This window comes from Rhineura floridana, chromosome 13, assembly GCF_030035675.1.
Source record: "Rhineura floridana isolate rRhiFlo1 chromosome 13, rRhiFlo1.hap2, whole genome shotgun sequence".
Lineage (NCBI taxonomy): Eukaryota > Metazoa > Chordata > Lepidosauria > Squamata > Rhineuridae > Rhineura > Rhineura floridana.
This window is the reverse complement of record NC_084492.1, coordinates 32952316-32968284: the sequence shown is the minus strand read 5'-3', so window position 1 is coordinate 32968284 and position 15969 is coordinate 32952316.

Here is a 15969-nt window from a genome sequence, read left to right as displayed (position 1 = left end):
GACATGACAAACAATGACAACCTCTATTTTAAGAATGACAGCTTGTTTTAAGAACAGGAGTCCAAGGGGTGGAGTCCATGGTATCCGCACCCCTTGGACTTTCCTTTGATCTGCTTTTCAGTTTCAGATGTGTTCTCTACCTAGCAAGCAATAAAGAAGTATGTTTGATTGCCTACAGTAAGAGATAAGAGTTTATTGATTCTGCAGTTATGAATAGAGCAGAATTGGGTGCTTACAGGGTGAAATAAAGAGATAATTTAAAGCGATCTGAAAAAATGACTACACTTTACTCTTTTAAAGCATTCACTATACTCACAATCATAGTGGCTACCTTTTCTTCCTTTTCATGAGTACTTGATGACAAAAGATGAAAACAGCCCTAGAAGAATATCAATATTGCTATGTACACTACAGCTAGCTTACTAGCTGGCTGGCTGGCCTCTTAAGCTGTAACTTAGGCGTAATATCTGATTTTCCTAATATGTGTAGCTCAGCATGAGGCCTTTTCAGGGTTTGTGAACAGAAAAATCAATCCAGCAACCAGTAAAAAAAAATCCAATTGTTTTCCACAATTAGTTTCTAATTTCTTAGCCCTTTATATAGCTTCCAGTTAAAAAGCTTTCCCATGTTGTGGGCACTATAAGGGTGCTGGTGGGCACACTGGCACCCACAGCTGCCACATTCGTGACCCCTACCCTACTTTAGTGGAATAATGTGTTGTCAATAATAAATAGTATAGTTTGTGAAGGGTGCTGAGAGTTGTTAGGAGACCCCCTCTTCTGCTCCTAAATCTACAGTTCCAAAGTTCCCTAAGACTTTGACTGATAAACCACTCTGGCAACTGTAGTTTTGGGACTGGTAAAGAGATCTCCTAACAACTCAACAGCACCCTTAATAAGCTACAGTTCCCAGGATTATTTGGGGGAACCCATGACTGTTTGAGGTAATATAATGCTGCTTTAAATTTATAGTGCAGATGGGGCCTGAGTTTATCCAGGGCTGGCGCAAGGCATGGCTTGGCATTTGGGCACCAGCCTTCCCTGGGCCCGTGTCCCACCTACCTCTTGCATCATGCTGTCTCACATGGAGGATGTGTGCACATAGCGCACATGCCTGCCATTAACCAAGATGGCGGTGGGGACATCAGCCCCTTAGGGAAGCCTCCGCTACCATCTTGGTTGATGGCAGGCATCCCCATGCAGCATGCACGGCATTCAGAGTGATGGCACAGGTAGGTGGGACATGCAGGCAGGCTTACTGAATCTCACGCCTACTGTATTTGGAAGGGTGCCTGGGAGCTTTCTCTCCATGATCCATGGCAGGGTCGGAAACCGACATTGCCACAAATCACGGAACAGGAGCGCTACCCTCCCGCTCTAAGGAGGGACCTGTTAGGGGGGGCCCTGGGCAACAGGGGCCCTTGGCCAGGGCTTGACCTGGCTGCCCTCTGGTGCTGACCCTGAGGTTTGATCACAGTGTTTTGATCACAGAGGTGCCAGATGGGTACATTTTTGTATGCCTAAGGAGTTATTTGGCCCTAATTTGAGAGTGAGAGAGTGAGCAAAAATAATGTCCAGAAGTCATTGTTTTGTCAGTACCAACACATTCGAACAATATTTCTCCCTGTGGTCCTTAGAACATGGAATATTTACTAGTACTACCACAGTAACTTTAAGCATTCGATACGGAAAATCACCCAGCTCTGTTTTCGCTATCTGCTATAATTAAACATTTAATAACATGTTGGGTTTTTATTATTTCCATTAAAAACATTTGATTTCCCATCTTTATCTCTCTGCACTCTTACCTCTTGGCAGAGCAGAGCGTCAGTGCAGTCAAGAATGTCCAGGGTGGGGTGAAAGAAGCAAAGGGGGGGGAAGAGAAGAAAGCCTCATTAAAAATGTGGAGTTGGTGCATGAACCGTGTCCACAACAATCAAATGGACTAATTCTCCAACACTGCCTTTAACCATAATACTCAGCACCGTATCAGTTTCTCAGCCCTCAATGTAACTTTGCATATCTAGCCATCTCAGATGATTCCCTTCCCTCCATAAGCTTTGCTCGAGTATTTGAATTTTAAAAAGACATTGTTCCCTGTGCCCTTAGCATATTGGATCTTCCTTCTCTGTGTGTGTGTGTTTAGAAGAAAAAAAGCGATGTGAAAATGGGTCCCCCTCCATCATTTCATTTCAATTACTATTATTATTTGGTCTTTGGAAGATAAACACACAGTAAGTTTCCTTAAAGATAACAATGTTTAAATTCAGCTTGCAGGGCACCTTGTGCTGTGGAAGCCTAGATAAAAGAATTGACTTTTTGAAAAAGCTAGTGCTTAAGGTATCCTTTGGATTTAAGGAAGAAAGACGGAAGAAAAGCCTTGGACTTAGCAGAGACATCTGCAAGAGACAGCGTCAACGGTGGAGATTTTTGTGTCATGCCAGATATATTTTGCTTTCCTATGAAGAAAAGATGATTAAATTATCAGCAACAAAGGACAAAAAAAAATCCTGAATATCCTTCGTGATCATCCCTTTTCTGAGAGAGGTGCAGGTTTTTATCTTCCTATGTTCAGTTTAAATGTCCTACACCACTTATTAATAGAAGCGATTGCTTTCACTTGTTTGTTTATTGCAGGCAATAATGACAATTTGGACTATTTAATATAAAGCTGACATTTAAATTCTATTCAGTTCAGAGAGACGGCTGATATAAAGGAATAACTCCCTTACCCCAAGAGTGACAACTCCCTCAGTTTGCATTTTAAAGCATGGAAGTTTTCAAAGTAATCAGGGTCTTCCTCTTCTTTTTTCCAGAGGAACCAAATTGTGAAGACATCTGTTATGTTATTAATTTCACATAAATCTTAAGCTTCTCCAGGTCCAAAATGAGGCTTCATTCAAGCTGAATTAATGAAACATGATTGTAAGTCCCTTGCATGAAAATGCTGTCATAGTGTATTGAGTTGCTTATAATCACTGAATAATCTTTCAGGCTGTCTAGGGAAAGCTACTTCAAATCCCTCTATAAAACAATATCTGAAAAAAATATCAGAACACTAACTATATCCTGAAAGATTAATGAATCATGCTTTCTCAGTAAAAGAGACAAGATGCTTTCATTAACAGAAGCATATATACAAGGGCACAGTCTCCCATCCAGATGGGTGAGGTGTTTAAGTCCCTGGATTCATTTGAAATGCCAAGTTCCTTAAAGCAGGCAAGAATCTTATATAATTGAGAAAATGTTTCACATCATATAGGCTTGTTTAATCCAGTATGCCCCAAATCCTGATGGATTGACTGAACCGAAAGTCCTATTGACCGTTTTCCTTTCTTTCCCATCTTCCTGGTTAAACTTTGCAGGATCCGGCCTCATAAATAAAGAGTCCAACACTCTAACCACTACACAACATCGGCACTCACACTCGCAGTTCTGAAGTTGGCAGTGGGGAAGCTGAGCAAGCATACTCATCCCTGCTGCCTCTCATTGTGTGGTGGATTTTAGAATGCCTGAATCATGCCCCAGTGTTGTTTGATTCTGTCTGTTTGGGTAAGGGATCTCCAGCCCTTGCAAATATATATATTTACCCCTGTTTTTGTTGAAACTGCAAAATATTCCTTCTGACTGATTGCTTTAGCAAGGGAGCAGGGCTTCCTAATCAGCTTTCAGAATACTAATGCTGGTCTCCAGCTGAAATGGGAAACACACATTTGCATATGGTATTTACTTTCTCAAATCATCTGAGTCCTCTTAGCTTTGATAGGTTTTTGTTCAATATATATATATATATTCACTAATTGGCAAAAAACCTTGCAGTTTAAGAATGTACCTATAGCCCACAGCTATTTCTATCAAACTTTAAAAAGCAGGGAAATTGGGCAGCTATAGTGAATGCACCAGGGGAGCAGGAGATCTGAACTCCTCTCTGAGATATTGGACTGCCCTACAAATTGGTCAAAATGCAAACACCATTTGGGTTGGTCTTTCACAGTCCAATCCACTTCCTGTGTAGCTTGGAAGAATTTGGTAACATGTGCCTCTGAGCATATGGTGAGTGGTGGCAACACCTGAAATCTCCAAAGACAGAGAATTATGTTTTTGTATGTTTGTTGGTGTTCTTCTTACTTTGCTTCTTTTCTGTGTTACTACTGTTTGTACAGAGAATCTAAACTAGAACATTTTATTTTCCTCATTATTCATCCCAGAAATCTGTGTCAAATTTATTTTTATTAATTTCAAAGCCTTTTTAGTGGTCAGTGTCATATGATGGTGAAGACAGCCTTTTGTGTTTCAAATTGGAGGTTATGTTCTATTTCTATTTTGGGTGCTTTAAGAGTTGAATCTGAAACTGTAGTTTGATGTAAAATCAGACTAATTCTAATATGTTGCTACTTCAGCAGTGACTCTAGCTGTTGGGAAAAAGAGGATGCATGTTTTCAGCCTGCTGTGTTTAAACCACTTCATTTAAGGCAAGGTAGGCACGGTCAATTAAAAACATAGAGCACACCTAGCATTTTGTTAGAATATATTTCACCTCCCACTGTTTTATCTTGTGCAAATTGACACACTCCTGAGGTCCACTGGAGACTATTCTGCAGAAGTCAGTGCCATTATTATGTTTGGAGTTTTTTTAGTGTAAATTCTGCAAAGTGTTGCTGTACTACACATATTTGCAGAAATAGAAACAAAAGAAAATGATTTCCTATAGGAAACTTCACTAACATTGCAAAGGAAATCAGACATATTCAAAGTGACCATCTGAACTATATCAACTGTCTGAATAATGTTGCTTCCTCCCTGCTAAAACAAGATCAGCACAGCACATGTCTTGTTTCTGTTATTTGGGCTGATTTCAGGTGTTGCCACCACTCACCATATGCTCAGAGGCGCATGTTACCAAATTCTTCCAAGCTACACAGGAAGTGGATTGGACTGTGAAAGACCAACCCAAATGGTGTTTGCATTTTGACCAATTTGTAGGGCAGTCCAATATCTCAGAGAGGAGTTCAGATCTCCTGCTCCCCTGGTGCATTCACTATAGCTGCCCAATTTCCCTGCTTTTTAAAGTTTGATAGAAATAGCTGTGGGCTATAGGTACATTCTTAAACCGCAAGGTTTTTTGCCAATTAGTGAATTTCCCTGCTTTTTAATCTGGGAGGTAAGAGATGGGATCCTGTGCAAATTAGCACCAGCAGTAACAGAAATAGTTCAGCAGTGTATTTTAAATGTTATATTACCATCAAGAATGCCTTTATTTTTACAAGAGGGTCATGGCTTAGTGGCAGAGAACATGCTTTGCATGCAAAAGTCCCCACATTCAATACCCAGCATCTCCAATTAGGGCTGGGAGAGATCCTTATCTGAAATCTTGTCAGTCAATACTGAGCTAGGGACGTCTATTGTTATAGGAGAAGGCATTAAAAAGGATCTTATTCTCAACGCAGCAGCAAAAAAAGAAGGAGGGGCATGGCTGTGACTATCATGAAGAGACCCTGCCCTTTTTAATTTGCTACTCCACTACTGGTCACAAACAGAAAAACCACTTGGCCACCTCATTAGTGTAATATGGTATTACACTAACTGCAAATATTTGATGCCCCTGCATCATCAATGGGTTTAAGGGGGTTGTCCTGAGCACATGGAACCACTGTTGTTGCTTCTATGGCTGTAACAGAGTGAGGTTAAAGATAAGTGAAATCAAATAGAAAAAACAACAACACAAAAGCCAGTAACACTTTCCTAAATGCAATACCATACCAACCACAAGATTCCTATGAATAAGGCAGAAAACTCCGCATCCCACAACCAGTCAGGATTCATAACCAAAAACCCAAACTAAAAAAATCCTAGCAGCCAGTCACAGAAATCCCCATGCAGCACAACCTGACCTGGGGACTGCAGTTAACGCAGAATGCTGCAGCACAATTGCTAACATGAGTGAGATCCTAACAGCATATTACACCTCTGCTCTGAAATCGGCATTGGTTGCTGATTTGCTACCAGGCCAAGTTCAAGGTGTGCTTTCCATGTTATGGGTGCCACATAGTACTTGTTCTGCCCTTGTAAGAAATCAGTCCTGTAAAGTGGCAGCACCTATGCTTTGGAACTCCTTGCCTATTGACATTAGGCAGACGCCTCTTTTCAGCACCTGCTAAAATCAGTTTTCTTGAGGCAAGCCTCTCCAGGCATGTAGAAGCTATTGTGTTTTTAAATCTGTTTTTAACTCATTGTTGGTTTTATTATTTTGAACTTTTTAAAATATCTGTCCTTAACGCTTTTGCCAATAATTTTATTGTTTTAAGTCTTTCTGTAAACACCTTTGAGATTTTTTACACTAAAGCGGTATATAAATATTGTAAATAAAAATACATCAATAAATGTTGGGGTCACTGTGGCCCTTGAGTCTCTTCCAAATTTTAGGAACCAAGGAATCTTCCTTATACTGACTCAGGCCACTTTGTACCATCTAACTCAGTACTCATGACATGGACTAGCATTGGCTGTCCAGGATTCCAGGCAATAGCCTTTTCCAGGAATTGAATTTTGGACCTTGTATACAAAGCATATGCCCTAACTATGAACTACAACCCTCCCCCTGTTTAAAAAAGTATCTTTTAAAAATTTTCTTTGCAATTCACTCTTGAGTGCACATCATACCTACAACATTTATTTATAGTACATTCAACACCCATTTGAAGCACATGAATCCCACCACAGAATCATGGGAATTTTCATTTGTTAAGGGTGGTGAGAACTATAACTGTGAGGGGGAAACTACACTTCCCAGGATTCTTTAGGCGAAGTCATGGGCTTTAAATGTGAATTGGATGTGCTTTAAATGTGTTGATCTACTTAATCAACTTTGCCTGCATGTAAATTGTTTTAATTATTTTTTCAAAATGGAAATGAGCTATAAAGTATACTGGGTGACCATGTGCTACTCACCATCTCTCAGCCCATCTTCCCCTCAAGATGAAAACAACAGAGTACCATGACCACCCCAAGGAAGAAGGGCACACTTAAAATGTAGAGAAAAAATCATCTACAACCATAGTGTGAAATCAAATACTCATTGGGACGCAGTATGAAGAAATATTTATATAAACATGACTATCAAATATGTTTATTAATTACACAATCTGTAATTGATATGTATAGTGCAATCCAATGTTTGTTTACTCAGAAGCAAGTCCCAATGTATTCAATGGGGCGTACTAAACTGGGAAGTGTGCAGAGAACTACAGCCTCAAGTGATAAGGAACTTGTTCTTTCAACAAGCCTTTTAAGCTGAGACCTTATCCCAGTCTGAGTCTGTGTTGGAATTGCTTGTTAATATGTTTTAAGCCTTTTCTTTTTTTAAAAAAAATGTTTTTTAAAGCTTTTAAAAAATGTTTTCAAAGATGTTTTAATAGATTTTAAAGTCTGTTTTTTATTATGTTTTAAAGTGCTTTTAGTACTTTTGTTTCCTGTCCTGGGCTCCTACTGGGAGGAAGGACAGGATATAAATCAAACAATAAATAAACTTCATTCACCCAACCCAAAATTCAGAATCATGCCTGTTTAGGCTGTTTTCCAACTGTTTATTCTTGCTTTATGGTTATTGGATTTTAAGGGGATTTATTTCTTGTTGTGAGTTGTCTTGGTTTCCAATCACCAAACCAATCACAGAGTTGTTAGAAAGACTCCATAACACACTGCAGATGTATAAATACATACAGCCCATATAAAGTTACAAAGTATCTTTATTACAGTCAAAGACCAGCCAGAGTGTACAAAACACTCTGTATTAATTGATGGTATGTAAGCCACTCAGGGAGCCTTTTTGGCTGAAGAGTGGGGTACAAATACAATAAATAAATAAATAAATAAATAAATAAATAAATAAAAAGTAGAATATATACAGAAAACAGGAACAATTTCCCAGTAATATTTCTAAGATATAAATATTAAATTTATAATTTCATTTTATACTAAGAAGGATAAAAATAGCATTTAGCAATAGGAGCTGAGAGCTCAAAAGTTTAGTATCCATTAATTTCTCTGTGCTAGACACTACTGTGAAGTGTTTAATGATGTTAGAAGCTTTCTAGTGCGAATTGCTGCTGCACAAAAACTAGCCACCTTTAGTGTAACCTGAAGGGTCATGTCCGCTAGGAGATAATGTACAATCATTTTTTCATCTTTAAGGGGGATTTGTTTTAGGATCGGAGCTAAGAATAAGGTACGTAAATCATAATAAAAGGGACAGTGGAGTGACACATGGGTAACCGTTTCTACTACTTTAGCACCACACGGGCAGACTCTTTCAGGATAGGCGATTTTCTTATACCTGCCCTGTAGGAGGGCTGATGGCAGCACGTTGAATTTTGCTAAAGTAAAAGCCCTCCTGTATCTAGGAACGGTTAGGTTAAACAAATATCGAGGTATAGAAAATACTTTTTGATTGTAACCAGAATTAAAAGCAGATGTTACCTGTGTTAAATGATTTTGAAGTTCTATATCATATAATTTTTGTCGAATCAGTGCTTTTGCTTTTATAAGGCCCCATGAGAGTATTACCGGTATGGAAAACCCTAATAAGGCTATTTTGTCGATTACAGATTTTAGCCATCTAGAACAAAAGACATCATTTAGAATGAGAGGGGTAAGGCCCACAGGCATAAACAAGATTTTCAGCCATAGGTTAATCTTAGCTAGCCAAATACGGGCTTCTAGAGTTATGATACCAGCTTCTAATCGTATGTTGGAATCTGAAACACAAGTAGGGGTACCAAGAATTGCCCTTAGGAATTTTGTCTGCACTTTTTCAAGTGGGGCCAAATTAGTAAAAAAGCCTATTTGAGCTCCATATAAAAGTTGGGGAATTACTTTAATTTCAAAAATCTGTATTGCTGAGGGGGCATGTTGACCACCTTTGTTGTAGTAAAAGGAAAGGAGTGCCTTGGTGGTTTTGTGGGCATTTAAAACAGCATAGTTTATATGATGCTGCCAGGAACCTGAAGCATGGAATACCATTCCCAGATATTTAAAAAGTGGAACCTGTTCTATGGGATGTCCATCAATCTGCCAAAGATGTTTTGGCCTTCTTCTAGAAAAAACTATAACTTTTGATTTGCCATAATTAATTTCCAATTGCTCTTTTTTGGAATATTTGGCTAGCGCCCTTAGGAGACGCCTCAGGCCAATTTGAGAATATGAAAGGAGGGCCACATCAGCAGCATATAGAAGTGCTGGGATTTGTCTCCCAGCCAGGTTGGGATAGTGTGAGCCATGCGGTGATAGGTAACTAACCAGGGAGTTTATATATATATTGAATAATGAAGGTGCCAAGATACATCCCTGTCTGACGCCATTAGGCGTTGGGATGTCTTTTGTTAGATGGCCGGCTCTATCACATCTAACTCGCAAGGAAGTAGATTTGTATAAACATTGAATCAAGGCTAATAGGCGCCTGTCAATATTGGTGGACTCCAACTTATCCCAGAGCTTACATCGTGATATAGAATCGAAGGCTGCTTTAAAGTCAATGAAAGCAACGTAAAGAGCACCGTTGGTGGATGAAGTATATTTTTCTATTAAATGGTTTAAAATAAGACCATGGTCGGATGTAGAACATCCAGCTCTGAATCCTGCCTGTTCTTCTACAAGGATGTTTTCTTGTTCCATCCAGGATATAAGTTTATCATTTAAATAGGTGGTATAAATTTTACTAATGATATTCAGTAGACTAATTGGCCTATAGTTAGCTGGATCAACTCTGGAGCCTTTTTTAAAGATCGGTATTACTATCGCTAAACCCCAATCACTTGAAATAGTGATATTTGAGTTGATATAAGAAAATAGGGCAGCTAATACCGGGGCCCACCAGTCCACATTGGCTTTGTAAAGTTCAGCTGGGATACAGTCCGAACCAGGTGCTTTTCCTGCTTTTAATCTCGTTATTAGGCAGCCAATTTCCTTTGGGGTGACCTGTGGGCATTCTGGAAGATCTTGGTGATGTAGTTCGATAGATTTAATGCAAGGTTGTACTCCGGAAAAGAGCTTTGTATAGTGATCTTCCCAGGTGTTTACTGAGATGTGGTAGTCCAAGGTAGTTGACGAATGGGGCCAGCCTTTAGCAACCATTTTCCAAAAGGATGATGTATCTTTTTCTCTGGATGCTTTCAATAAACGTTGCCAGTCTTCTGTTTGAGCTATAGACTTTTTGGTTTTTAGTAGTTGTTTATATCGCCTCTTCTCTTCCAGCATTTGAAGAAATAAGACGGGAGAGTTTGTGTCTTTGTACGCTCTGTACTTTTCTGTTAGTAGTTTTTTTTGAGCGACACAGTCATAATTGCACCACGATTTAGACTGCCAAATGGATCGACAACAGCTGTATTTTGGGGAGCTGGTTAAACTTTTTTGTAGAACTTGTGTCAATTGATGAAGTGTATCAAGAAGCAATTGAGTAGGCAAAGAAGCTATAAGTTTGTTACGAAGTGAAAGGCAGCACTCAGAGTTTAGCAGATTCTTTATATCGGCATCCAGATGAGGGGACCATCTGGTCCGAATGGTACTTCTTTCAAATTCTACGACAGAAGTTGGAGCTTGTTCTGCAAAGATATTCTTGTTGCCACAGGACAGCGAAAGAGCAAGTGGTAAATGGTCACTCTCTGATCGGATGGTGGATATATACCCTGTCCTGGATGGGGTTACACTCCCCCTAAAGGAACAGGTGCGTAGTCTGGGAGTCATCTTAGACTCTTCCCTCACACTTGAGGCTCATGTAGCCTCGGTGGCCCGGAATGCGTTCTACCAACTTCGGTTGGTAGCCCAGCTACGTCCCTATCTGAGTAAGGAGGACCTCACATCAGTGGTACATGCTATGGTAACCTCGCGTCTGGACTACTGCAATGCGCTTTACGTAGGGCTACCTTTGAAGACGATTCGGAAGCTACAGCTAGTGCAAAATGCGGCGGCCAGACTGCTAACAAGAACTAAGCGGTCTGAGCATATAACACCTGTGCTAGCCCGTTTGCACTGGCTTCCAATATGCTTCCGGGCCAGATTCAAAGTGTTGGTACTTACCTATAAAGCCTTATACGGCGTGGGACCACGATATCTGTCGGAACGCCTCTCCCGATATGAACCGGCCCGTACACTACGGTCTACTATGAAGGCCCTCCTCCGGGTTCCGACTCATAGGGAAGCCCGGAGAGTGGTGACAAGATCTAGGGCCTTCTCAGTGGTGGCCCCTGAACTATGGAATGGTCTCCCTGAGGAGGTGCGCCTGGCACCGACACTATCATCTTTTCGGCGCCAGGTTAAAACCTTTCTCTTCTCTGAGGCATTTTAATTCCTGTTAATTTTAAATTATTATAATTTGATTTTAGACTGTACAGTTTTTTGTACAATTTTGTATTTTGATATACTGTATTGTGTTATTTTTTATTGTATTTTTAATGTTCACCGCCCAGAGAGCTGTTGCTAGTCGGGCGGTATATAAGCTTAATTAAATAAATAAATAAATAAATTTCAGGGCGCGCTTCCACAGAACAACCAGAGATGGCCGGCAAAAGTTCTTGTGAAACATTAAAATAGTCAATAGTGGAAGTTCTAGATCCGACTAGAAAAGTGAATTCGCCAGGGATATCTCCATCAACCCGCCCATTTGATGTAATCATATTAAGATTATTTAGCATCTTCATCAAGTAAAGACCAGAGGGGTTAGTGCCAGTATCCTTTGACTGCTGGCCTGGAATAGAGTTCTGGTATAAAGTTATTGGCACCGGTTCATTGTAGCGAGAATAGAGAGATTCATCAGAGGAGCCTATCCTAGCATTAAAGTCACCCGCTAGTATGATCATAGCATCTGGAAAAAGGACTATTAAATTTTCTATGTATTCTTCAAGTTTTTTTATAATTGTCTTTGCTGATTTTTTTTGTCTACACACTGGAAGGTAGACATTTATAATCAGGAGCCGCGTCCAAGAGAAGTTTATTATTGTTGCTATGGCCATCTCATCTAAGGGGTCCAGACTTACAGAGGAAGCCATATAATACTTTATTGTCAAACCACTTGGTCATTGCAAAAAATCAGTATTAATTTTAAACAAATTACTATTAGTTTCCTACATAATAAAAAACTGTAATACCTAAGTAAGCCCTGCCTAATTGCTTTAAAACAGGACTGGAGAACAACAGAAAGAAAGTCCCCCCCCCCATTTTTTGACTCTTTCCCACTCACCTCCCATCTGCTGCTGCTTTCTCCCTCCATTTTCAGCCATTTTCTCTCTCTCTCTCTGGGTTCCTCACACAGATTCAAGCTCAGCAGAAGGCCAGTGTGAGTCACATGTCTGTTGCCCACCAATCACAGAAGCAGACTTCCCCTGCTTCTTCCAAGTAACTGGAAGGGGAGGGGAAGAAAGAGTGAAATGAAAGAAGTGTTTCTTCTGTGCATGCGGTACGTTATAACCCACTATAAGGCATTTTTAATCACTTAATTAAAAATAAACCATGCCCTTTTTTAAATTTAAACCTACTTCAGATGAAGTACTGTGTATGGGGCAAGCTCGGGGATTTGATTAGGGATACCTTACAGTCATCTCTGAGTTGTAATCAACGACAACAGATTATGTCAATTTCAAGAAAAAAAAGTCCAAACGGCTTCTAGTTTTTTTTCCTCCCATTTTTCACTTTAACCTGTGGATTCTCCGTGGGGGGGTTGTGTATCACCAGGAAAACTTCCAGAGTTGTAGAGCAAGCGATTCTGAATCCAACAGTATAAGACTTGTGTTTGCTTTGAATTGGGACTATACAAAGCACCAGAAAGGAGTGGGGGGGTATTTTCATTTAATATGGTAGAACGCGAAAAAGCCCTTCTGACTATAATATACAGCCACTCTCGTGGCTGTATAATATATATATATATATATATATATATATAGTTGATCTCTAACTTCAGGGATAGGGAACCTATGTTCCTCCAAATGGACTCCAAATCCCATCAGTTCTGTCCAGCATGGCCATTGTCCAGGGATGATGGGAACTGTATTCTAGCAACATCTGGAATGAGATTGGTTCTATAGACCCACTGCCCTACATTTTGGGATTCTTTTATTTAGGCTGCATTCAGACATGGGGCTTATTGTACTAGTTTTACTGAATATAAGGGTAGTGCTTGTGTCATGATTTCTAATATCCCTTTCACAGTGCAGTACTTGTTACATTATGGAACTGCACCTTTTTGACTGAAATACCGACATGTCGCACTAAATTTCATTCACACCAGTGGGGGTGGTGTGACACAACAATGAACGTCATTGGGCATGTCCCTCCTCTCCAACCCTTCTGCACATGCACACTTCTGTTCCCCCATGATTCCTCCAGGAAAACGACAGGAAATAACTGTATGCCAGTCTACTGCCCCAAATTTCATCAATTGACTCCCACGTTTTCTGGGTTAATGGGGTTGCAAACAATTTTTTTTCTGGAAGCAACTAACACGGGAATGAGCACTAAACTTCCACTATATCCACTTGATTTCCAGAAGCAGTTTTGACATCATGTGAAATATCAAATAAAATGTGGAAATTAGCAGGTAATGAAACATCAGGAAAACAGAATAAACGGCTGTCTGAATGCAGCCCTAGTATAAGCACAACATTCTCCAACTTGGTGTTGTTTTTACTATTTCTGTATGTTGCATTATGAAACCTTGTGAACTAATTAGTCAGTTTTAAATAGACCATTCCTTCTACTGTAGATTAATTGATGGCATCATGGCTTTGCTGCACTGGATGGACCACTCCGCTACTTACATTTATACCAGCATGGTGTATCACTGTGCACATTTCTCACCAAAAGGGTGGCATTCCCTTGCAGGCAATCTTTCGGGACCTATGTGGATGTGACCAGGGCCAGAGACAAAAGTGAGCAGAGCAATAACTATTAATTTGCTCATACATCCCTCTCTATCCTCCATCCAGACAAGCAAGAACCATTATCTGAGTTCAACAACACATCCCAACCAGCAAAAACACTCAAGGAGGGTGCAAAACGCTGAGGGGTGCAGCCTGTAGTATTGGCAAGTTTATAAATGATCCACAAAGACTGGACTAGAAGAAGCAAACTTTACTTAGCTGTGTGCTACTGCAAAACAATATGCAAACCAGAAACTAGTCAGATAGCCCTTGACTTCCTTTTCTTACTGGTCTCAGCCAGAACTGATGCCCTCTGCACAACCATTTCTAGATCACTTTAGTTCCTACTCACATTACATAGCCGGAAAGGTAGGGGTGTGGCTGGGGAACAGGTGTTGCCCAGGGAGATTCCTGAAGGCCAGTTAGAGAGGCCGGGGGAGGCACATTTCAGGCCCCTTGCCTAAGGTTCCTCATTCCTTTTGTACCAAATAGTACCCTCGTGCTTTAATTGCTGCTCTTCAGCATACCTTCAGGGTATTGGATTTTCTCCTTGCCTCTGCAAATCTGTGAGGTTTGTGTTAAGGCGGAGAGGAGGAGCTGACAGTGTTCTAGACTGCTGCTAAGAATGCCGAAAGCTGAACCACATTGCAAGAGAGAGCAATTTGCTACAGCTTGTGGAGCCTTTGAAGTGCCCAAGTATATCCCACAAAGAGCCTTCTCAACCTTCCCCCATCAGAGGAATGTCCTTTAGGCACAGATAAAGCTTCTGGGGTTTGGCCACACTTACAGCCCAACCGAGGACATACCATGGGATCAGATGTTTCTGATTAAAGTCATTACTTCCCAACTCTACCTCTCTAACAAACTATTAAAAAAAAAAATCTAACGTGCTTATTGTTCTTTTCCCAAATAATGAAGAAAATCAAATCGCCATTACTGGGTGGGATCGTGTTTACGGACTCTGAGTTTATGCACATAGATAAGAAGACATAAGTGCTGATTCCCGCAGCTGAGCAAGCTGAGCAAGGGAAAGGTTTTGCAAAACCCACAGAGGTGGTCTGATTTGAGCAATACACAGGAATCTGTGCGGTATATGAAAATGAATATTTATTTATTTGAAATATTTCTATCCCACCTTTCTACCCTAAAATAGGGCACTCAGAGCATCTCACAATAAAATCCTACGCAACAGAAACACAAAAAAGCATTAAAATAGATAAAATACATAACATACAGTTAAGAAATCTAGGAGAGTGATATTAAAAGGGGACAAAAGAGGTAAAATGAAAAATGGGGGTGGGAGAATAAAATCAGTTTCAAGCTCAGCCTTCAGTCCTTCCCAAAGGCTGTCTGGAACAGGATGATTTTTGAAAGTCTCTGGAATGCCATCAGGGAGGAAGCAGAGTGGGCTTCTCAGGGTAGAGCATTCCAGAGCTTTGGGAGCAAGATTCCCTATTCCAGATACCACGTTCTGTCCTCTCAATGATATGATCCTTAGCCATAGGCTTCCACATGTCCACATGCTGCAAGACAGAAACCATGTGCCAAATAAGTCATGGACAAATTCCAGAAGGTGGTGCTAGGGAATGACTGCTTGGCCTTATGTATTTATTCTATGGAGTCTCACAGGGTTCAGTCTTGTGCCGTACGGTGTTTAACAACTAACTGGGTTGTAGCCAACATAGTCCTACTCAGAGCAGATCCACTGAAATTAATGACTCATTAACTTCAATGGGTCTACCCTGTGTAGGACTAACTTTGGATGCAACCCACTGAAACTGCTCAGAGACGTCGTCCAGAGGTTTCTACTGAGGTGCCATCAGCATGCTTGAGGAACGGCTGTAGCTTACTGGTACAGCATTTGTTTTTCATGCCGAAGGTTGCAGATTCAGTGTCTGCAATTTCCAGGTCAGGCTGGGAATGCCCCATGTCTGAAACCCTGGTGAGACATTGCCAGTCAGTGTAGAAAACACAGAGCTAGGTGGACCAGCAATCTGGCTCATGTCCCCCTCTTTCTTTTTCTCATCAGATCAAGGTGAGGCAATAGCAGTGATGAACTGGGGCAT